The sequence below is a fragment of the Carassius carassius genome, chromosome 17 (genome assembly GCF_963082965.1).
Source record: "Carassius carassius chromosome 17, fCarCar2.1, whole genome shotgun sequence".
In the NCBI taxonomy this organism is placed as follows: Eukaryota; Metazoa; Chordata; class Actinopteri; order Cypriniformes; family Cyprinidae; genus Carassius; species Carassius carassius.
Window position 1 is genome coordinate 21405327 of NC_081771.1, and position 16127 is coordinate 21421453.

Sequence of the window (16127 nt, forward strand, 5' to 3'; positions counted from 1 at the left end):
GCTCTGTTTCCGGAACCGAACAATGTATAGGAATCCCTGAGCTAGACGCATCCAAAGCCGTATCTAGAGCCCTAACATTCTTACTGTCCTCAATTAAAGTTTGGATGCGTGTCTCTAATTCTGAAATCTTCTCTGTCAGCCTAACTATTTCCCTGCATTTATCACATGTGAATCCCTCATCTGCGACAGAGATAGATAAACTGTACATGTGGCAAGAGGTGCAAGAAACAATGATAGGAGAAGCCATTACTCACCGTGCTTGATGAAAATTCTTACTGCGGTTGTTTGATGAACTTGTGAAAAACTGGAGCGAGGGAGAGGAGAAAAGAAAACAGCGATAGGTTCGAATGAAGACGCTAATGACAAGCTAACGAGTGCTAACGCTTTGCAGGTGTACTGCACTCACGGAAATAAAATAAAAGTGAACGATCAAAGTTAATCTGATAAGATTGATCGATAATATCAGAAATATGGTGTGAATTAAGTTATATTTTACCACTTTAAAAAACAGAGAGTGATAGTAAGATAAAGATTCTAGAGAAAAAAATTAAATAAAAACAGCTACACGGAGCTACAATTTGCTACAGAAGGCCAACAGGAAGTAGAGAAAACACTGTCCAACAGCGACACCCCAATATATAAAGATAAAGAAAAAAATATCTAACGTTCATTTCAATGTAAGTATTTTTTTTACATTTTTGTAATTGTTTCTTTTAATATACAGCTTCAGCTATGAGGAATCCCGTCCTTCTGTCTCCAACCGAAGCAGACGCGGAAAAATTTATAAAAGATTTCCTACGCTTGGCCCCAGGGAGGATTTAACTTTTTTTTTTCTTTTTTTTTTTTGAATGCCTGTATATATGTTACAAATAGTGTATTGTTGTTTGCATAAACTTGTTTTGTATAAATTAAATGGTTATTTTTGCCTGTTTTATATAATTAATAAAATCAACAAATGTATGTTCTTTATTTGATCGTTTGGTTTATTTGTTCATTATTATGTTTGGTAATTGTAACATGTATGACGGAAGATTATTTAAAACCTCGCAAGAGTATTTTATTAAAATAATGGGAGGGAAAAGTTTTGATAAAAGGACGTCTGTCCTACATCAATCAGACATCAGGCAGACATATGAACATCTGATTAACATCGTTTAAAGAGCTAATTCTAGACGTTCTAATTCATTTACGTCTGTAACACATCGGCTAGGCGTCATCTTAACAGCTGGCAGGGACGTCTCGGCGACATATGCCAGATGAGCAAACGCCCTAAAATATACATCTGCCAGATGCAAAAGACAACGTGGCACAGACGTCTCCGCGACGTACGTGTGCTATCTTAAACACTGCAGGTTTGTGTCTTTACTGTCTGTTACAAAGTGGATCCACAAATGTAATATTTCCCCCTAAAAACATTTTTAAAAAATCAGAAGTTCTTAGAGGGAACTCAAAGAAACACTATGATGCCAAGGTAGAACATTAAATGTCTTTGATGGACTGTCCATTTAAGCATGTTTGCGTCTTTGCACTCAATTACAAAGTAGATCCACATCCATAATATTTACTGCTAAAAAAATAAAAACGCCAGTAGCTAAAACAGGTTTAGAATTCAAGCCAATTGACACCCTAGAGGGCACTCAAAGAAACACTATGATGCCAAGGTAGAACATTAAACGCCTTTGATGGATTTAGTCCATTTAAGCACGTTTGCTTCTTTATACACAATTACAAAGTGGATCCACATCCGTAATATTTCCGCCTAAAAACAACCCACAAATCGCTAGTAGATACAACAGATCTAGAAATCAAGCCACTTCTATATTAACTTGATCTAGATTTTTCTATTTATACAATTTCTTGGAGAAGAAAACTACTCAAAATTTTGACTCATATTTGACTCATTTTGACTGATATCACTTCACGGATCACAATAAACACTGCAGGTTTGTGTCTTTACTGTCTGTTACAAAGTGGATCCACAAATGTAATATTTCCCCTTAAAAACATTTTTAAAAAATCAGAAGTTCTTAGAGGGAACTCAAAGAAACACTATGATGCCAAGGTAAAACTTTAAATGCCTTTGATGGACTGTCCATTTAACCTTCATGTGATGTTCAAAAATGACCGGCCCATAAAAAAAAAGCTTATAAATCACTCATTATACCATATTTTCACCCAGTCTTGGATTCAATCTTTTTGTCAACATGTTCGCTTTCAATTAGGACTGGTTTTATATTTTGATTTGCATCTAAATAATCATAGGCCTCATTTATTTGAGAGTAGGCATTTCATTTTTTGAGTAATTTTTTTTACATTTTTGAATAATTTTGGAAATATTAAAAAAAATCTGAAGAAAATTGGTATTGTTGATCACACTAGTCAACTTAAAATTTTCACCAGGAATTTTGTTTTTAAAAACTTTTATTTTGTATAAAATGGTACATTGTCACACTTGTGGTGTTCCCGGTCAAAAATGACCGGCCCATAAAAAAAAGCTTATAAATCACTCATTATACCATATTTTCACCCAACCTTGGATTCAATCTTTTTGTCAACATGTTCTCTTTCAATTAGGACTGGTTTTATATTTTGATTTGCATCTGAATAATCATAGGCCTCATTTATTTGAGAGTAAGCATTTCATTTTTTGAGTAATTTATTTTTAATTTTTGAATAATTTTGGAAATATGAAAAAAAATATGGAAGAAAATGGCTACTGTTGATCACACTAGTCTACTCTAATGTTTCACCAGGAATTTTGTTTTGTAAAAAAATATGGCAAATAGTCACATTTGTGGTGTTCCCGGTCAAAAATGACCGGCCTATAAAAAATAGCTTATAAATCACTCATTATACCATATTTTCACCCAATCTTGGATTCAATCTTTTTGTCAACTTGTTCTCTTTCAATTAGGACTGGTTTTGCATTTAATTTTCAAACTATGTAATTGTAAGAGTCATTTATCCGAGCTTATGCACCTCAGTTTTTGAGTGAAAAAGCATTATTTGTTAATAATTTTGTCAATATTGTGAAAAAGGTGAAAAAAAGTTTCACTGTTGATCACACTAGCCTACTTTAATGTTTAACCAGGACATTTTTTTTTAAATGCTTTTATTTTGTACAAAATGGCACAAAGTCACACTTGTGATGTTCCCGGTCAAAAATGGCCGGCCATTGAAAGTGAATGTAGAAGATTACAAAACACTTGTATTTTGAAATGCTTTAATTTTCAGAAAAGGGGTGCACAGTAACACTTGTGCTGTTCCCTGACAAATCTGACCATTGTGACATACAAAAAATAAACACATTAACGCTGTCATATACAGAACACAAATCAAACACTGTTCATTTTCTTTCAGTTTTCCAAATTATGAACTAACCAAAATAAGAAACTGTGACGGTCTCTGTGTGAACTCATGCAAGTGACTAACAAAAGCATTTTTAAATATGCCTGTGCTATCACATGATTTATATTTGTAAATGTTGTCTAGTTCTGTGTGAGAACCTCACAGTTCCAGAACAAAATGTCATAATATTTTGTCTGGAAGCTTTGATGAAACAAGAACATAGAACAAAAGATTCTTTCATTGTAAATAAGACAAATCTTAAGCTATTATCACATATTTAGTATCAAATTAAAGCTTAACATTTGCAGTTTACAAATATGTGCATGATTTTACTGTGTCTTGTACAGAGAGTGTACAAAGAGTGAAAGAGGAGATTTAAAGTGGAGCCTGTATGAGGGCCTTGGCAGAGCGGCAGCTGTTTTGGTTCAGATGCCTGTACGGATTTATTTATTGTTCATTAAAACAATATTCAATCAGAATGTGTATCACATCGTTGGAAAGCTCTTGTTGTGCAGTTTCACTCTAGCCCAACCTCAGTGTTGTGCGTTGTTCGCAGGCCGAGAGATCAGAGGTCAAGTACGCCTTGTCGAGGTCATTCAGAGCGGAGTTGTGGACCTGTTCTCACCAAAATCATTGTAAATAAGCCAAATCTTAAGCTATTTTCACATATTTAGTATCAAATTAAAGCTTAACATTTGCAGTTTACAAATATGTGCATGTATTTACTGTGTCTTGTACAGATAGTGAAAGAGGAGATTTAAAGTGGAGCCTGTATGAGGGCCTTGGCAGAGCTGCAGCTGTTTTGGTTCAGATGCCTGTACGGATTTATTTATTGTTCATTAAAACAATATTCAATCAGAATGTGTATCACATCGTTGGAAAGCTCGTGTTGTGCAGTTTCACTCTAGCCCAACCTCAGTGTTGTGCGTTGCTCGCAGGCCAAGAGATCAGAGGTCAAGTGGGCCTTGTCGAGGTCATTCAGAGCTGAGTTGTGGACCTGTTCTCACCAAAATCGTTGTAAATGAGCCAAATCTTAAGCTATTTTCACATATTTAGTATCAAATTAAAGCTTAACATTTGCAGTTTACAAATATGTGCATGATTTAACTGTGTCTTGTACAGAGAGTGAAAGAGGAGATTTAAAGTGGAGCCTGTATGAGGGCCTTGGCAGAGCGGCAGCTGTTTTGGTTCAGATGCCTTTATGGATTTATTTATTGTTCATTAAAACAATATTCAATCAGAATGTGTATCACATCGTTGGAAAGCTTGTGTTGTCCAGTTTCACTCTAGCCTAATGTCAGTGTTGTGCGTTGTTCGCAGGCCGAGAGATCAGAGGTCAAGTAGGCCCTGTCGAGGTCATTCAGAGCTAAACGCTGAAAATACTGGCTGAATTGGGCTTATTGTCATGATTATTATTGTGTTTGGGTTTGGGTTTGATGGAATGGGGGTATTCAGGGCTACAATTTGAACTACCATCCAATTCGCACCTCAGCCCGACCGACCCAGCCCTTAGAGCCAATCCTTATCCCGAAGCTACGGATCTGACTTGCCGACTTCCCTTACGCCGCCTTGTTCTAACCTTGGAGACCTGCTGCGGATATGGGTACGGCCCGGCGCGAGACTTACACCTTCTCCCCCGGATTTTCAAGGGCCGACGAGAGCTCACCGGACGCCGCCGGAACCGCGGCGCTTTCCAGGACGTGGGCCCCTCTCTCGGGACGAACCCATTCCAGGGTGCCCGGCCTTTCACAAAGAAAAGAGAACTCTTCCCGGGGCCCCCGCCAGCTTCTCCGGGTTCGTTTGCGTTACCGCACTGGGCGCCTCGCGGCACCCGTCTCCGCCACTCCGGGTTCTGGGATCTGAACCAGACTCCCTTTCGATCGACCGGGGGCGACGGAGGCCATCGCCCCTCCCTTCCGAACGGCGTTCGCCCATCCCTTAGGACCGACTGACCCATGTTCAACTGCTGTTCACATGGAACCCTTCTCCACTTCGACCTTCAAAGCTATCGTTTGAATATTTGCTACTACCACCAAGATCTGCACCCGCGGCAGCTCCACCCGGGCCCACGCCCTGGACTTCCGCGCCACCGCGGCGGCCCTCCTACTCGTCGAGGCGTATCCCTTGATACATTTGCTTGCCGTCGACGGCCGGGTATGGGCCCGACGCTCCAGCGCCATCCATTTTCAGGGCTAGTTGATTCGGCAGGTGAGTTGTTACACACTCCTTAGCGGATTCCGACTTCCATGGCCACCGTCCTGCTGTCTATATCAACCAACACCTTTTCTGGGATCTGATGAGCGTCGGCATCGGGCGCCTTAACCCAGCGTTCGGTTCATCCCGCAGCGCCAGTTCTGCTTACCAAAAGTGGTCCACTAGGCGTCTCGCATTCCACGCCCAGGCTCCAAGCCAGCGAGCCGGGCTTCTTACCCATTTAAAGTTTGAGAATAGGTTGAGATCGTTTCGGCCCCAAGGCCTCTAGTCATTCGCTTTACCGGATAAAACTGCTTGTTCGAGCGAGCGCCAGCTATCCTATATTTTTAAGCCCAAAAATATATATGGGCTTAAATAACATAGATTACAGAGTAGAATTGCCTCTGCCCCACTAGTCCTGGCTCAACAATTCTAATTATGTGCTACTTTTGAGAAAAGGAACAAAATATATGCAATAACAGGATACGGTTGACGAAAATAGATTTTATCAAACATGATACGAATTATGTGCTACATTTTAACAGGAACAAAATATACATTTACATACACAGGCAGTGGCGAGGTCAGAAATTTTAAACTGAGTGGACCTTGGTGGAATAGGGTGGACCTCAATGACTACTCTCAAATTACACAAATTTTACAATATGGGATAAAATCACTATACAGTTCAGATAAGTTAAATTTGATTGATTGTTAGCCAACAAATTCATGAATATACAACAAAATACATTTATAACAAGCAGCTACAATGCCTATTACAAGGAAGACGAATATAGATATTGTACTGCTATAAGACCACTGTAGCAAAATTACAATATGATATAAAACATTACAATATAACATTTCTGTAATCTATATAGCCTACCAGTCAACAGTTTTTGAAGAGTAAGATTTTTAAGGTTTTTTAGAAGTCTCATCTGCTCACCAAACCTGCATTTATTTGATCCAAAGTACAGCTAAAAAAAAAGGTAATATTGTGAAATATTTTTACTATTTAAAATAACTTTTCTATTCGAATATATTTTAAAATGACATTTTTCCTGTGATCAAAGGTGAATTTTCAGCATCATTACTCCAGTTTTCAGTGTCACATCCTTCAGAAATCATTCTAATATGCTGATTATCAATATTTAAAACAGCTGAGTACATTTTTTTTTCAGGTTTCTTTGATGAATAGAAGGATCCAAAGATCAGCATTTATATGAAATAAAAAGAATTTGCAACATTATACACTATATCATTCAAAATCTTAGAGTCAGCACAATTATTATTTTTTGGAAAAGAATACTATATTATAAATGAATACCTTTATTTAGGAAGGATTGTTTAAATTGCTCAAAAGTAATGATAAAGACAATTTTACAAAAGTATTATATTTCAGATAAATACTGTTCTTCTGAACTTTCTATTCATCAAAGAAAACTGAAAAAAATTCTACTCAGCTGTTTTCAACATTATCATAATTATTATTATTTATTTTTTTTCCTTTGAGTAGCAAATCAGAATATCTGAATTATTTCTGAAGGATCATGTGACTGGAGTAATGATGCTAAAAAATCTTCTTTAAAATCTCCATAAATTTTGAAATATATTCAAATAGAAAACTGTTATTTAAAAATATTTCACAATTTTACTGTTTTGGTGTACTTTTGATCAAATAAATACAGGCTTGGTGAACAGAAGAGACTTGACAGGTAGTGGATATGCAACTTTAATTTTTCTCTCATTTCTATCTTTTAATTGGCTTAGAAATCTATAACTACTGGACAATAACAAATAATAATGATTTTTTTTATATACTACAAACACTTTTTTTCACATAAGTTATAATAGTTTCTATACTGTAATAAATTCTATGTCAATTAGCACTGCACTGTTCATATACTTTATTTATCACCTGCTGCTGCTGGAGATGAGTTGAAAAACCATATATTGTTGCAATCGTATGTTAAATGTCTTCGTGTTTCCAAAAGTGTCTGTTTTTCTGTGAAAACGACTGTTTTCATACAGCGATAGCTGGACGCTGTTGTCCATATTAGGAGTTTCCTGTTATGACTTTCAGCGCGATAGCGCGCTCCGGCTTCGAGTATTAATGAAACACACTGCAGGAGAGTTTAGCGCTCCGTGATGTTCATATCGCCTTCTGGGTCCGAATAAAATATCAGGTCATGCGCAGACTATGCTGTCTCTTTAAGTTTAAATCTATATTTATGCATACCAGCTCTTGAAAACCTCTATGCGAACAAATTTGACTGAAAAGGTGCGGGGGACGAATTTCCATGATATTAAAAGTGTGGGGGACACGTCCCCCCGCGTAATCTATGCCCCTGCTTACGCTACTCATTTGGTGCCGCTCACAAGCCTGCGTGACGTGTTTCCAATCACGGTACAAATCCTCAAACATAGTGTCATTTAAATGACGACAAATCTTGCAGTACACGGCATCGTCTTTTATAACTCTAAAAATTGGAACTTTGTGTACCACTTAGCAGCAAAATGTCTAGACTTGCCTTTTATTTTGCGCGAAAACTGGGGTAAATGCAATATTACTCCGTAAATGGGGCAGAGCAGGTGGTTCATCAAGTCACGTGTGGATAAATCAGCTGGTATGTTGATGGGTTGATGTTGATGTTTCAGATTCTATTCTTGTTTTATATATATATATATATATATATATAATTAAATATGTCTGTTTAGACATGCTCGTCTTGTGTCGTGCGTGTTAAAAGTTTACTTCACTAGCAGACGTAAACTCATCTTCCCACCCACAATACGCGATTGGCTAAACAGTACTGCTGTTGCAGTAAGGCAATTATATGAAAAGGTTTTCGCTCTACGGTATTTTTTTATTTCATTTTTTTTATGAAACTGTGTTTAAGTGATCAGTATGTCACATATGCATATTTTTTTCTGCTTTCCCACATTTTTTTTTTTTTTTGTCTGTTCTGATTGGGTGGGCCAGCCGTCAATTTGAGTGGGCCAGTGCCACCCTGGCCCTTATGTAGCCTCGCCCCTGTACACAGGTAGTGCAATAACAACATAAAGTAAATACATACATTTTATCCAGGCCTATGAGCAAATCTGTCCTCTTCTGTAAAACCAGGTTAACAATAAATCACCGGGGGAGAATTTTACCCTGGGATCACCCAAAAATGTAAAGGCATAAATTACATGAATTACAGAGTAGAATTTCCTCTGGCCTATTATGTCTCTCACACACAAAAACCTTTAAGATTTCTGTCACAGCCAAACAGAAATAGATACCAGGAAGATGGATTCGACTTGGAATTGACCTAAATTTATCCGAACATCATAGCTATGGGCTTTCCAGCTGAAAGACTTGAAGGTGTCTACAGAAACAACATAGATGATGTAGTGCGATTCTTGGATTTGAAGCATAAAAATTATTACAAGATATATAATCTATGTGCAGAAAGACATTATGATATTGCCAAATTTAACTGCAGAGTTGCACAGTATCCATTTGAGGATCACAATCCTCCTCAGTTAGAACTTATTCACATGATTGTCATTTTCACTGAGCCACTTATCCAAATCTTCACAGAAAGGTTTAAAAATCTTTGCAAATAATGAAAGGCTGCCTGTTACACCGAGGCAAATTCAAAAAAGCACAAGAGGCTCTGGACTTCTATGGTGAAGTTAGAACCAGAGACAAGAAGGGAGTAACTATTCCCAGCCAGAGGCGATATGTGTACTACTATAGCTACTTTCTGAAGAATAAGCTGGAGTACAAACCTGTGGCCTCGCTCTTTCACAAGATGGTGTTTGAGACCATGCCTATGTTCAGTGGAGGGACTTGCAGGGATTCTGCTGTAAAAAGCAAGAGTGAGCAGATTCCACATAGGTTCAGAAAAACCAACTGGCATTGGGATCCTCAGTTTGTGGTGTACCAGCTGAAAGTAAAAATCCACACATCTAATCCAGTGCACACAAGGCGAGAGGAGAAGTACATGTACTTTGATTTTCCACAGCCACTGCCTGTGTGCGGAGACATCAAGGTGGAGTTCTTCCACAAGCAGAGCAAGATGATGAAAAAGGATAAAATGTTTCTGGGTGAACACCTTCTTCGTCCCAGGACCAGATGAGAGCTCAGAGAAGGTTGAAAATGGAGGTTTAGTGAAGGAATTGGATGGAAAACAAACCACAGAACGGGGAGAGAATGATAAGGATTATCTAATCCTGACTTTAGCCAAGAACAACTTGGATAAGGCCAATAAGGACAAAGCCAACAGATACTTCTCTCCAAACTTCAAGGTGAATCTGTATTTCACAAAAACAGTGGAGGAACCATCCAACTTGGAGGCCTTTGGTAAAACCAGGGTAACAATAAAGCACCGGGGGAGAATTTTACCCTGGGATCACCCAAAAGGTGAAGGCTAAATTACATGAATTACAGAGTAGAATTTCCTCTGCCCCACTAGTCCTGGCTCAACAATTCTAATTATGTGCTACTTTTAAGAAAAGGAAAAAAATATATGCAATATACATAAGTAGTGGAATAACAAGATACGGTTATAAAAAATAGAGATTTTTTTCAAACATGATACGAATTATGTGCTACATATGAAAAGGAACAAATATACATTTACAAACACATATATGTAGTATCAATTTAAAGCTTAACATTTGCAGTTTACAAATATATGCATGATTTTACTGTGTCTTGTACAGATAGTGAAAGAGGAGATTTAGAGTTGAGCCTGTACCTTTTTTTTTGTTTTGTTTTTTTAATCAAAGAAATTTTATTTTGACTTTAATGACTTCATATTAACAGTAACATTATCCAAAAACATAATTTGTAACAACACTATATACAACAATTTACAAATATAATAACATTTCTGTAACAGTAAAACAAGCTAAATACCATTGATTTTTAAAGTACCGATGCATTAGTTGTTTCACTTTCCTTTGTTTTAACTGTTGATGAGGTGTTTGTTGTGTAGAAGGTAGCAGCATGTCGGCCCATCCTCTTGTTAAAGGTGTGAACAGAAGCACTGTCGGCCTGAACATCCACAGGAGGCTCTACTCCATCCGTTACATCATACATAGCTTTTCCTGAATCTGCAGGCCGCCACAGTTTGGGGTGAAAACAGCAATAGTAGAGAACTTTTATCAACAGACCCAAGACATAACAAAGTGGGATGGAGATTATCAGACTGAAGGCGTACGACTGGGTCATCTCTGCATCTCGGTACAATCTCAAACGTCCGCCTTGAACCTAGTTTTGTTCAGTGGAGCGAAAAGAGTAAAATTGTTGCTTTTCCTGCATGTGTGTCAGCTGGGCTTCTTCATCAGGCACATATCTGCTATCTGCCAGGGTTTTCGTGTGTGGTGCCTGGCTCTCCTGAAGGCTCTTTTCACCCTCAAGGAACCGGTCATACCTAGGATGACATACAAGACAACAATGTTGCGGAGAATTACACCCATGTCTGTAGCACATAACAGCAGATGTACAGCCAGCATATAAGTACTATCAACATGGAGGAAGTCATGAAAGAAAACAAAATGGAAACTGACCTGGTTTTACAAGTGACCTTGCTTTTCGACTAGGCCACTGGCTTTCTGAGGGAACCGAGGAGGTCGATGTAGGCTTGGCACTTCCTGTAGAAGTCAGCATCTGATGCAGACAAGTTGAGGTGGGTCTTCAGATACTGAACAAACCGGATCATGTTCTTTATGTAGTTCAGTTTGGTGGCTGGGCCCATGTCAGCGTGCATCTCTCACTGCTCCTCTCACTGCTCCTGCTCCTCTCACTGCTCCTCTCACTGCTCCTGCTCCTCTCACTGCTCCTGCTCCTCTCACTGCATCTGTCACTGCTTCTCTCACTGCTCCTCTCACTGCATCTCTCACTGCATCTCTCACTGCTCCTCTCACTGCACCTCTCACTGCATCTGTCACTGCTCCTCTCACTGCATCTCTCACTGCATCTCTCGCTGCTCCTCTCACTGCTCCTGCTCCTCTCACTGCACCTCTCACTGCATCTCTCACTGCATCTCTCACTGCTCCTCTCACTGCTCCTCTCACTGCTCCTGCTCCTCTCACTGCTCCTGCTCCTCTCACTGCTCCTCTCACTGCTCCTGCTCCTCTCACTGCTCCTCTCACTGCTCCTGCTCCTCTCACTGCTCCTCTCACTGCTCCTATCACTGCTCCTGCTCCTCTCACTGCTCCTGCTCCTCTCACTGCTCCACTCACTGCTCCTGCTCCTCTCACTGCTCCTGCTCCTCTCACTGCTCCTCTCACTGCATCTCTCACTGCATCTCTCACTGCTCCTGCTCCTCTCACTGCTCCTCTCACTGCTCCACTCACTGCTCCACTCACTGCTCCTGCTCCTCTCACTGCTCCACTCATTGCTCCTGCTCCTCTCACTGCTCCACTCACTGCTCCACTCACTGCTCCTGCTCCTCTCACTGCTCCACTCACTGCTCCTGCTCCTCTCACTGCTCCTGCTCCTCTCACTGCTCCTCTCACTGCATCTCTCACTGCTCCTGCTCCTCTCACTGCTCCTCTCACTGCTCCACTCACTGCTCCACTCACTGCTCCTGCTCCTCTCACTGCTCCTGCTCCTCTCACTGCTCCACTCATTGCTCCTGCTCCTCTCACTGCTCCACTCACTGCTCCTGCTCCTCTCACTGCTCCTGCTCCTCTCACTGCTCCACTCACTGCTCCACTCACTGCTCCTGCTCCTCTCACTGCTCCTGCTCCTCTCACTGCTCCACTCACTGCTCCTGCTCCTCTCACTGCTCCACTCACTGCTCCACTCACTGCTCCTGCTCCTCTCAATGCTCCGGCTCCTCTCACTGCATCTCTCACTGCTCCTCTCACTGCATCTCTCACTGCTCCTGCTCCACTCACTGCTCCTGCTCCTCTCACTGCTCCACTCACTGCTCCTGCTCCTCTCACTGCTCCACTCACTGCTCCTGCTCCTCTCACTGCTCCTGCTCCTCTCACTGCTCCACTCACTGCTCCACTCACTGCTCCTGCTCCTCTCACTGCTCCACTCACTGCTCCTGCTCCTCTCACTGCTCCACTCACTGCTCCACTCACTGCTCCTGCTCCTCTCACTGCATCTCTCACTGCTCCTCTCACTGCATCTCTCACTGCTCCTGCTCCACTCACTGCTCCACTCACTGCTCCTGCTCCTCTCACTGCTCCACTCACTGCTCCTGCTCCTCTCACTGCTCCTGCTCCTCTCACTGCTCCTGCTCCACTCACTGCTCCACTCACTGCTCCTCTCACTGCTCCACTCACTGCTCCTGCTCCTCTCACTGCTCCACTCACTGCATCTCTCACTGCTCCTGCTCCTCTCACTGCTCCTCTCACTGCTCCACTCACTGCTCCACTCACTGCTCCTGCTCCTCTCACTGCTCCTGCTCCTCTCACTGCTCCACTCATTGCTCCTGCTCCTCTCACTGCTCCACTCACTGCTCCTGCTCCTCTCACTGCTCCACTCACTGCTCCACTCACTGCTCCTGCTCCTCTCACTGCTCCTGCTCCTCTCACTGCTCCACTCACTGCTCCTGCTCCTCTCACTGCTCCACTCACTGCTCCACTCACTGCTCCTGCTCCTCTCAATGCTCCGGCTCCTCTCACTGCATCTCTCACTGCTCCTCTCACTGCATCTCTCACTGCTCCTGCTCCACTCACTGCTCCACTCACTGCTCCTGCTCCTCTCACTGCTCCACTCACTGCTCCTGCTCCTCTCACTGCTCCACTCACTGCTCCTGCTCCTCTCACTGCTCCTGCTCCTCTCACTGCTCCACTCACTGCTCCACTCACTGCTCCTGCTCCTCTCACTGCTCCACTCACTGCTCCTGCTCCTCTCACTGCTCCACTCACTGCTCCACTCACTGCTCCTGCTCCTCTCACTGCTCCTGCTCCTCTCACTGCATCTCTCACTGCTCCTCTCACTGCATCTCTCACTGCTCCTGCTCCACTCACTGCTCCACTCACTGCTCCTGCTCCTCTCACTGCTCCACTCACTGCTCCTGCTCCTCTCACTGCTCCTGCTCCTCTCACTGCTCCTGCTCCACTCACTGCTCCACTCACTGCTCCTCTCACTGCTCCACTCACTGCTCCTGCTCCTCTCACTGCTCCACTCACTGCTCCTGCTCCTCTCACTGCTCCACTCACTGCTCCTGCTCCTCTCACTGCTCCTGCTCCTCTCACTGCTCCTCTCACTGCATCTCTCACTGCTCCTGCTCGTCTCCCTGGGCCCCTTGCTCTTACTCTTCCTCGTCCATACATTACAGTGTTTGTCTTTTTTTGTTTCTGTTTCCAAAAACATCACTCTTCAAAGTCCTCCTTTTATTGTATAAGTGTCAATGTAATAGAAAAAAATAACCCCTGCCATTGAGTCTAAGCCAGATTGGAATCAGCTGTGGTTGGCCCAATTTACACAACATAAATCAGATAAGATATATTTTTTTTGAACTGATATCATTGCAGAAGAAGAGGTTTTTATACTGTATCTAAGGTTTGGAACATTGTTTTTGCTATTGTAGGATGTTGTGTGTTAACATTTGTAAATACTACAAAAACGATCCATAATTCAGAAAATGTAAGCACGGTGGAAATGTGTTCAATGACTCCATATTGTGTGAAAACGACATGAAATGTGTGAATGGTATGGCCACAATAGACAGATGCTGTGCTAATTGTGTTTAGAGTTTTGAAAATGTGACAGACAAATGCTTGTTAGCGACTGAAAAAAGCTGTAATAGCATATATGAGAAAATTTCCCACCCCGGTGGACAATAAAAATATACTCTATTCTATTCAAAATAAAAATATTTTCTGACTGTCTAAATCTTTACTCTCACTTTTTGAACCCATTTAAAAATAACTTGCTTAGAAATGTTCATATTATTGTAGAAAAAAAAATTCAGACGACAAGATGGGAAACAAAAGAAATGCATTTATTTATTTGTAAAGATTTTACTTTTAAAGAAATGCTCATGACGACTTTGTCTCCTCAAAAGACTGAATTACCTGTGTGTGTGTGTGTGTGTGTGTGTGTGTGTGTGTGTGTGTGTGTGTATATATATTACTATAAAAAAAATTCACACGACTAGATGGGAAATAGGGTAACCACAGACAGTGGAATAGACACATCCTGTGGAAGTGGGAGTTTGGTGAGTAGATCGAAAATGCTTTTTCATTTGCCCAAATCTAAATATTTAATTTATTAACTTGATTTATCACAAATTAAAGCTTGTTGTAATTATTCATATTTCATTTATTTTTTCCATGTTTTTTTTTTCTTCCCCAAGGCAACCACTGTGATTTTAAGCCGGACCGTGAGTACACTTGTCATTAATCAGTGCATCTGTATAAGACCGAGGTTATCGTATGATGTGCAGTCGGACAGATGTTGTATTGTGTTATTTTGCAGGATAGTGAACATACAACATCTTCAGAAGAAAGAGTAGGAGGTGATATTTTTCCTCCTCTTCCTCCTCCTCTTCCTCGTCCTCCACCATCTCCACCCGACGTCCCCAATCTCCCCCTCCAAGGGCCAGAGGATGATGCTGTGGAGGTATTGGATATATTCAGTGTAGTCTTTCAAACTGTCTAGTTGCAATTCTGGTGTTAATTATTTGTTTGTTTGTTTTTTTTAATCTCCAGTACTTTGCCGACGACGAAGATGAGGAGGACTGATTTTTTTTTTTTTTTTACTTTTTTTTAAATATATAAATAAATATTTCATCCTTACCTTTAATGTGTTTTTTGACTTTATTGCAATACAAAACACCAGTGAAATGCCTGAATCTGGGCTATATGTTACTGCACACTATCAGCTTTTGATCAGCATCACAGAGTGCCTGGGGTCAGAGGTCAGATCTAAGTTTTTGGTATGTATTTCTGCCCGACATTTTCAAATATATGGATGTTTGTATTTGTGTGTATGTATCACAGTGTATCAGTTTGGCAGGCCTGTATGCTGGGGTCAGAGGTCAGACCTCTTAAAGGTTTCAGTATGTATTTCTGCCCAGCATTTATAAATATAGGCATATGGTTAATGGTACACACATTTAAAGCTTAGCTCTAAATAAAATATTAAATTAAATAAACAAGCTTGCAGTCTTGCAGAAATTCATACATCTCTCTCTCTCTCTCTCTTTCAAACACACACACACACACACACAGAGAGAATCCATTGAAATGCTAATGAGTTGGGCCCTGCTAATCCTCTGGCCTCACTGCAGGAAGGCGTGAGCTCTCTTCCTGGGCATCTGAGAACGTGTGTGCATGTGTCTCACTGCTTTGTCATTTTCTGTTGCAGTACAATACTCAAAATTCCATCAAATGTGTTTGTATTCACTGTTTCTTTTCCTATGTTGTTATTGGAAATGATTAGGATGGGCTTGGTGGTGAGGAACATACCTCCACTTCTTCCTGAAGTGTGTTCCTCAGAGCTCCTCGAGATGCTGACAGCAAGTCACATTCTGAGCCAGAAACGGAGCCTGCATCTGGAAAGTGGTCTGGTGAGTCTTATTAGAAATAAAGTGTCAAATCTCTCTTCACAGAAGGCATATGCAGAG

At 41.1% G+C, this 16127-nt stretch overlaps 1 pseudogene; it reads left to right on the top strand.

The window, feature by feature from the left end:
- Window positions 1–8733: 8733 nt before the first annotated feature.
- Window positions 8734–15243, top strand: LOC132091054 (phosphatidylinositol 3,4,5-trisphosphate 3-phosphatase and dual-specificity protein phosphatase PTEN-like; annotated as a pseudogene).
- Window positions 15244–16127: the final 884 nt, after the last annotated feature.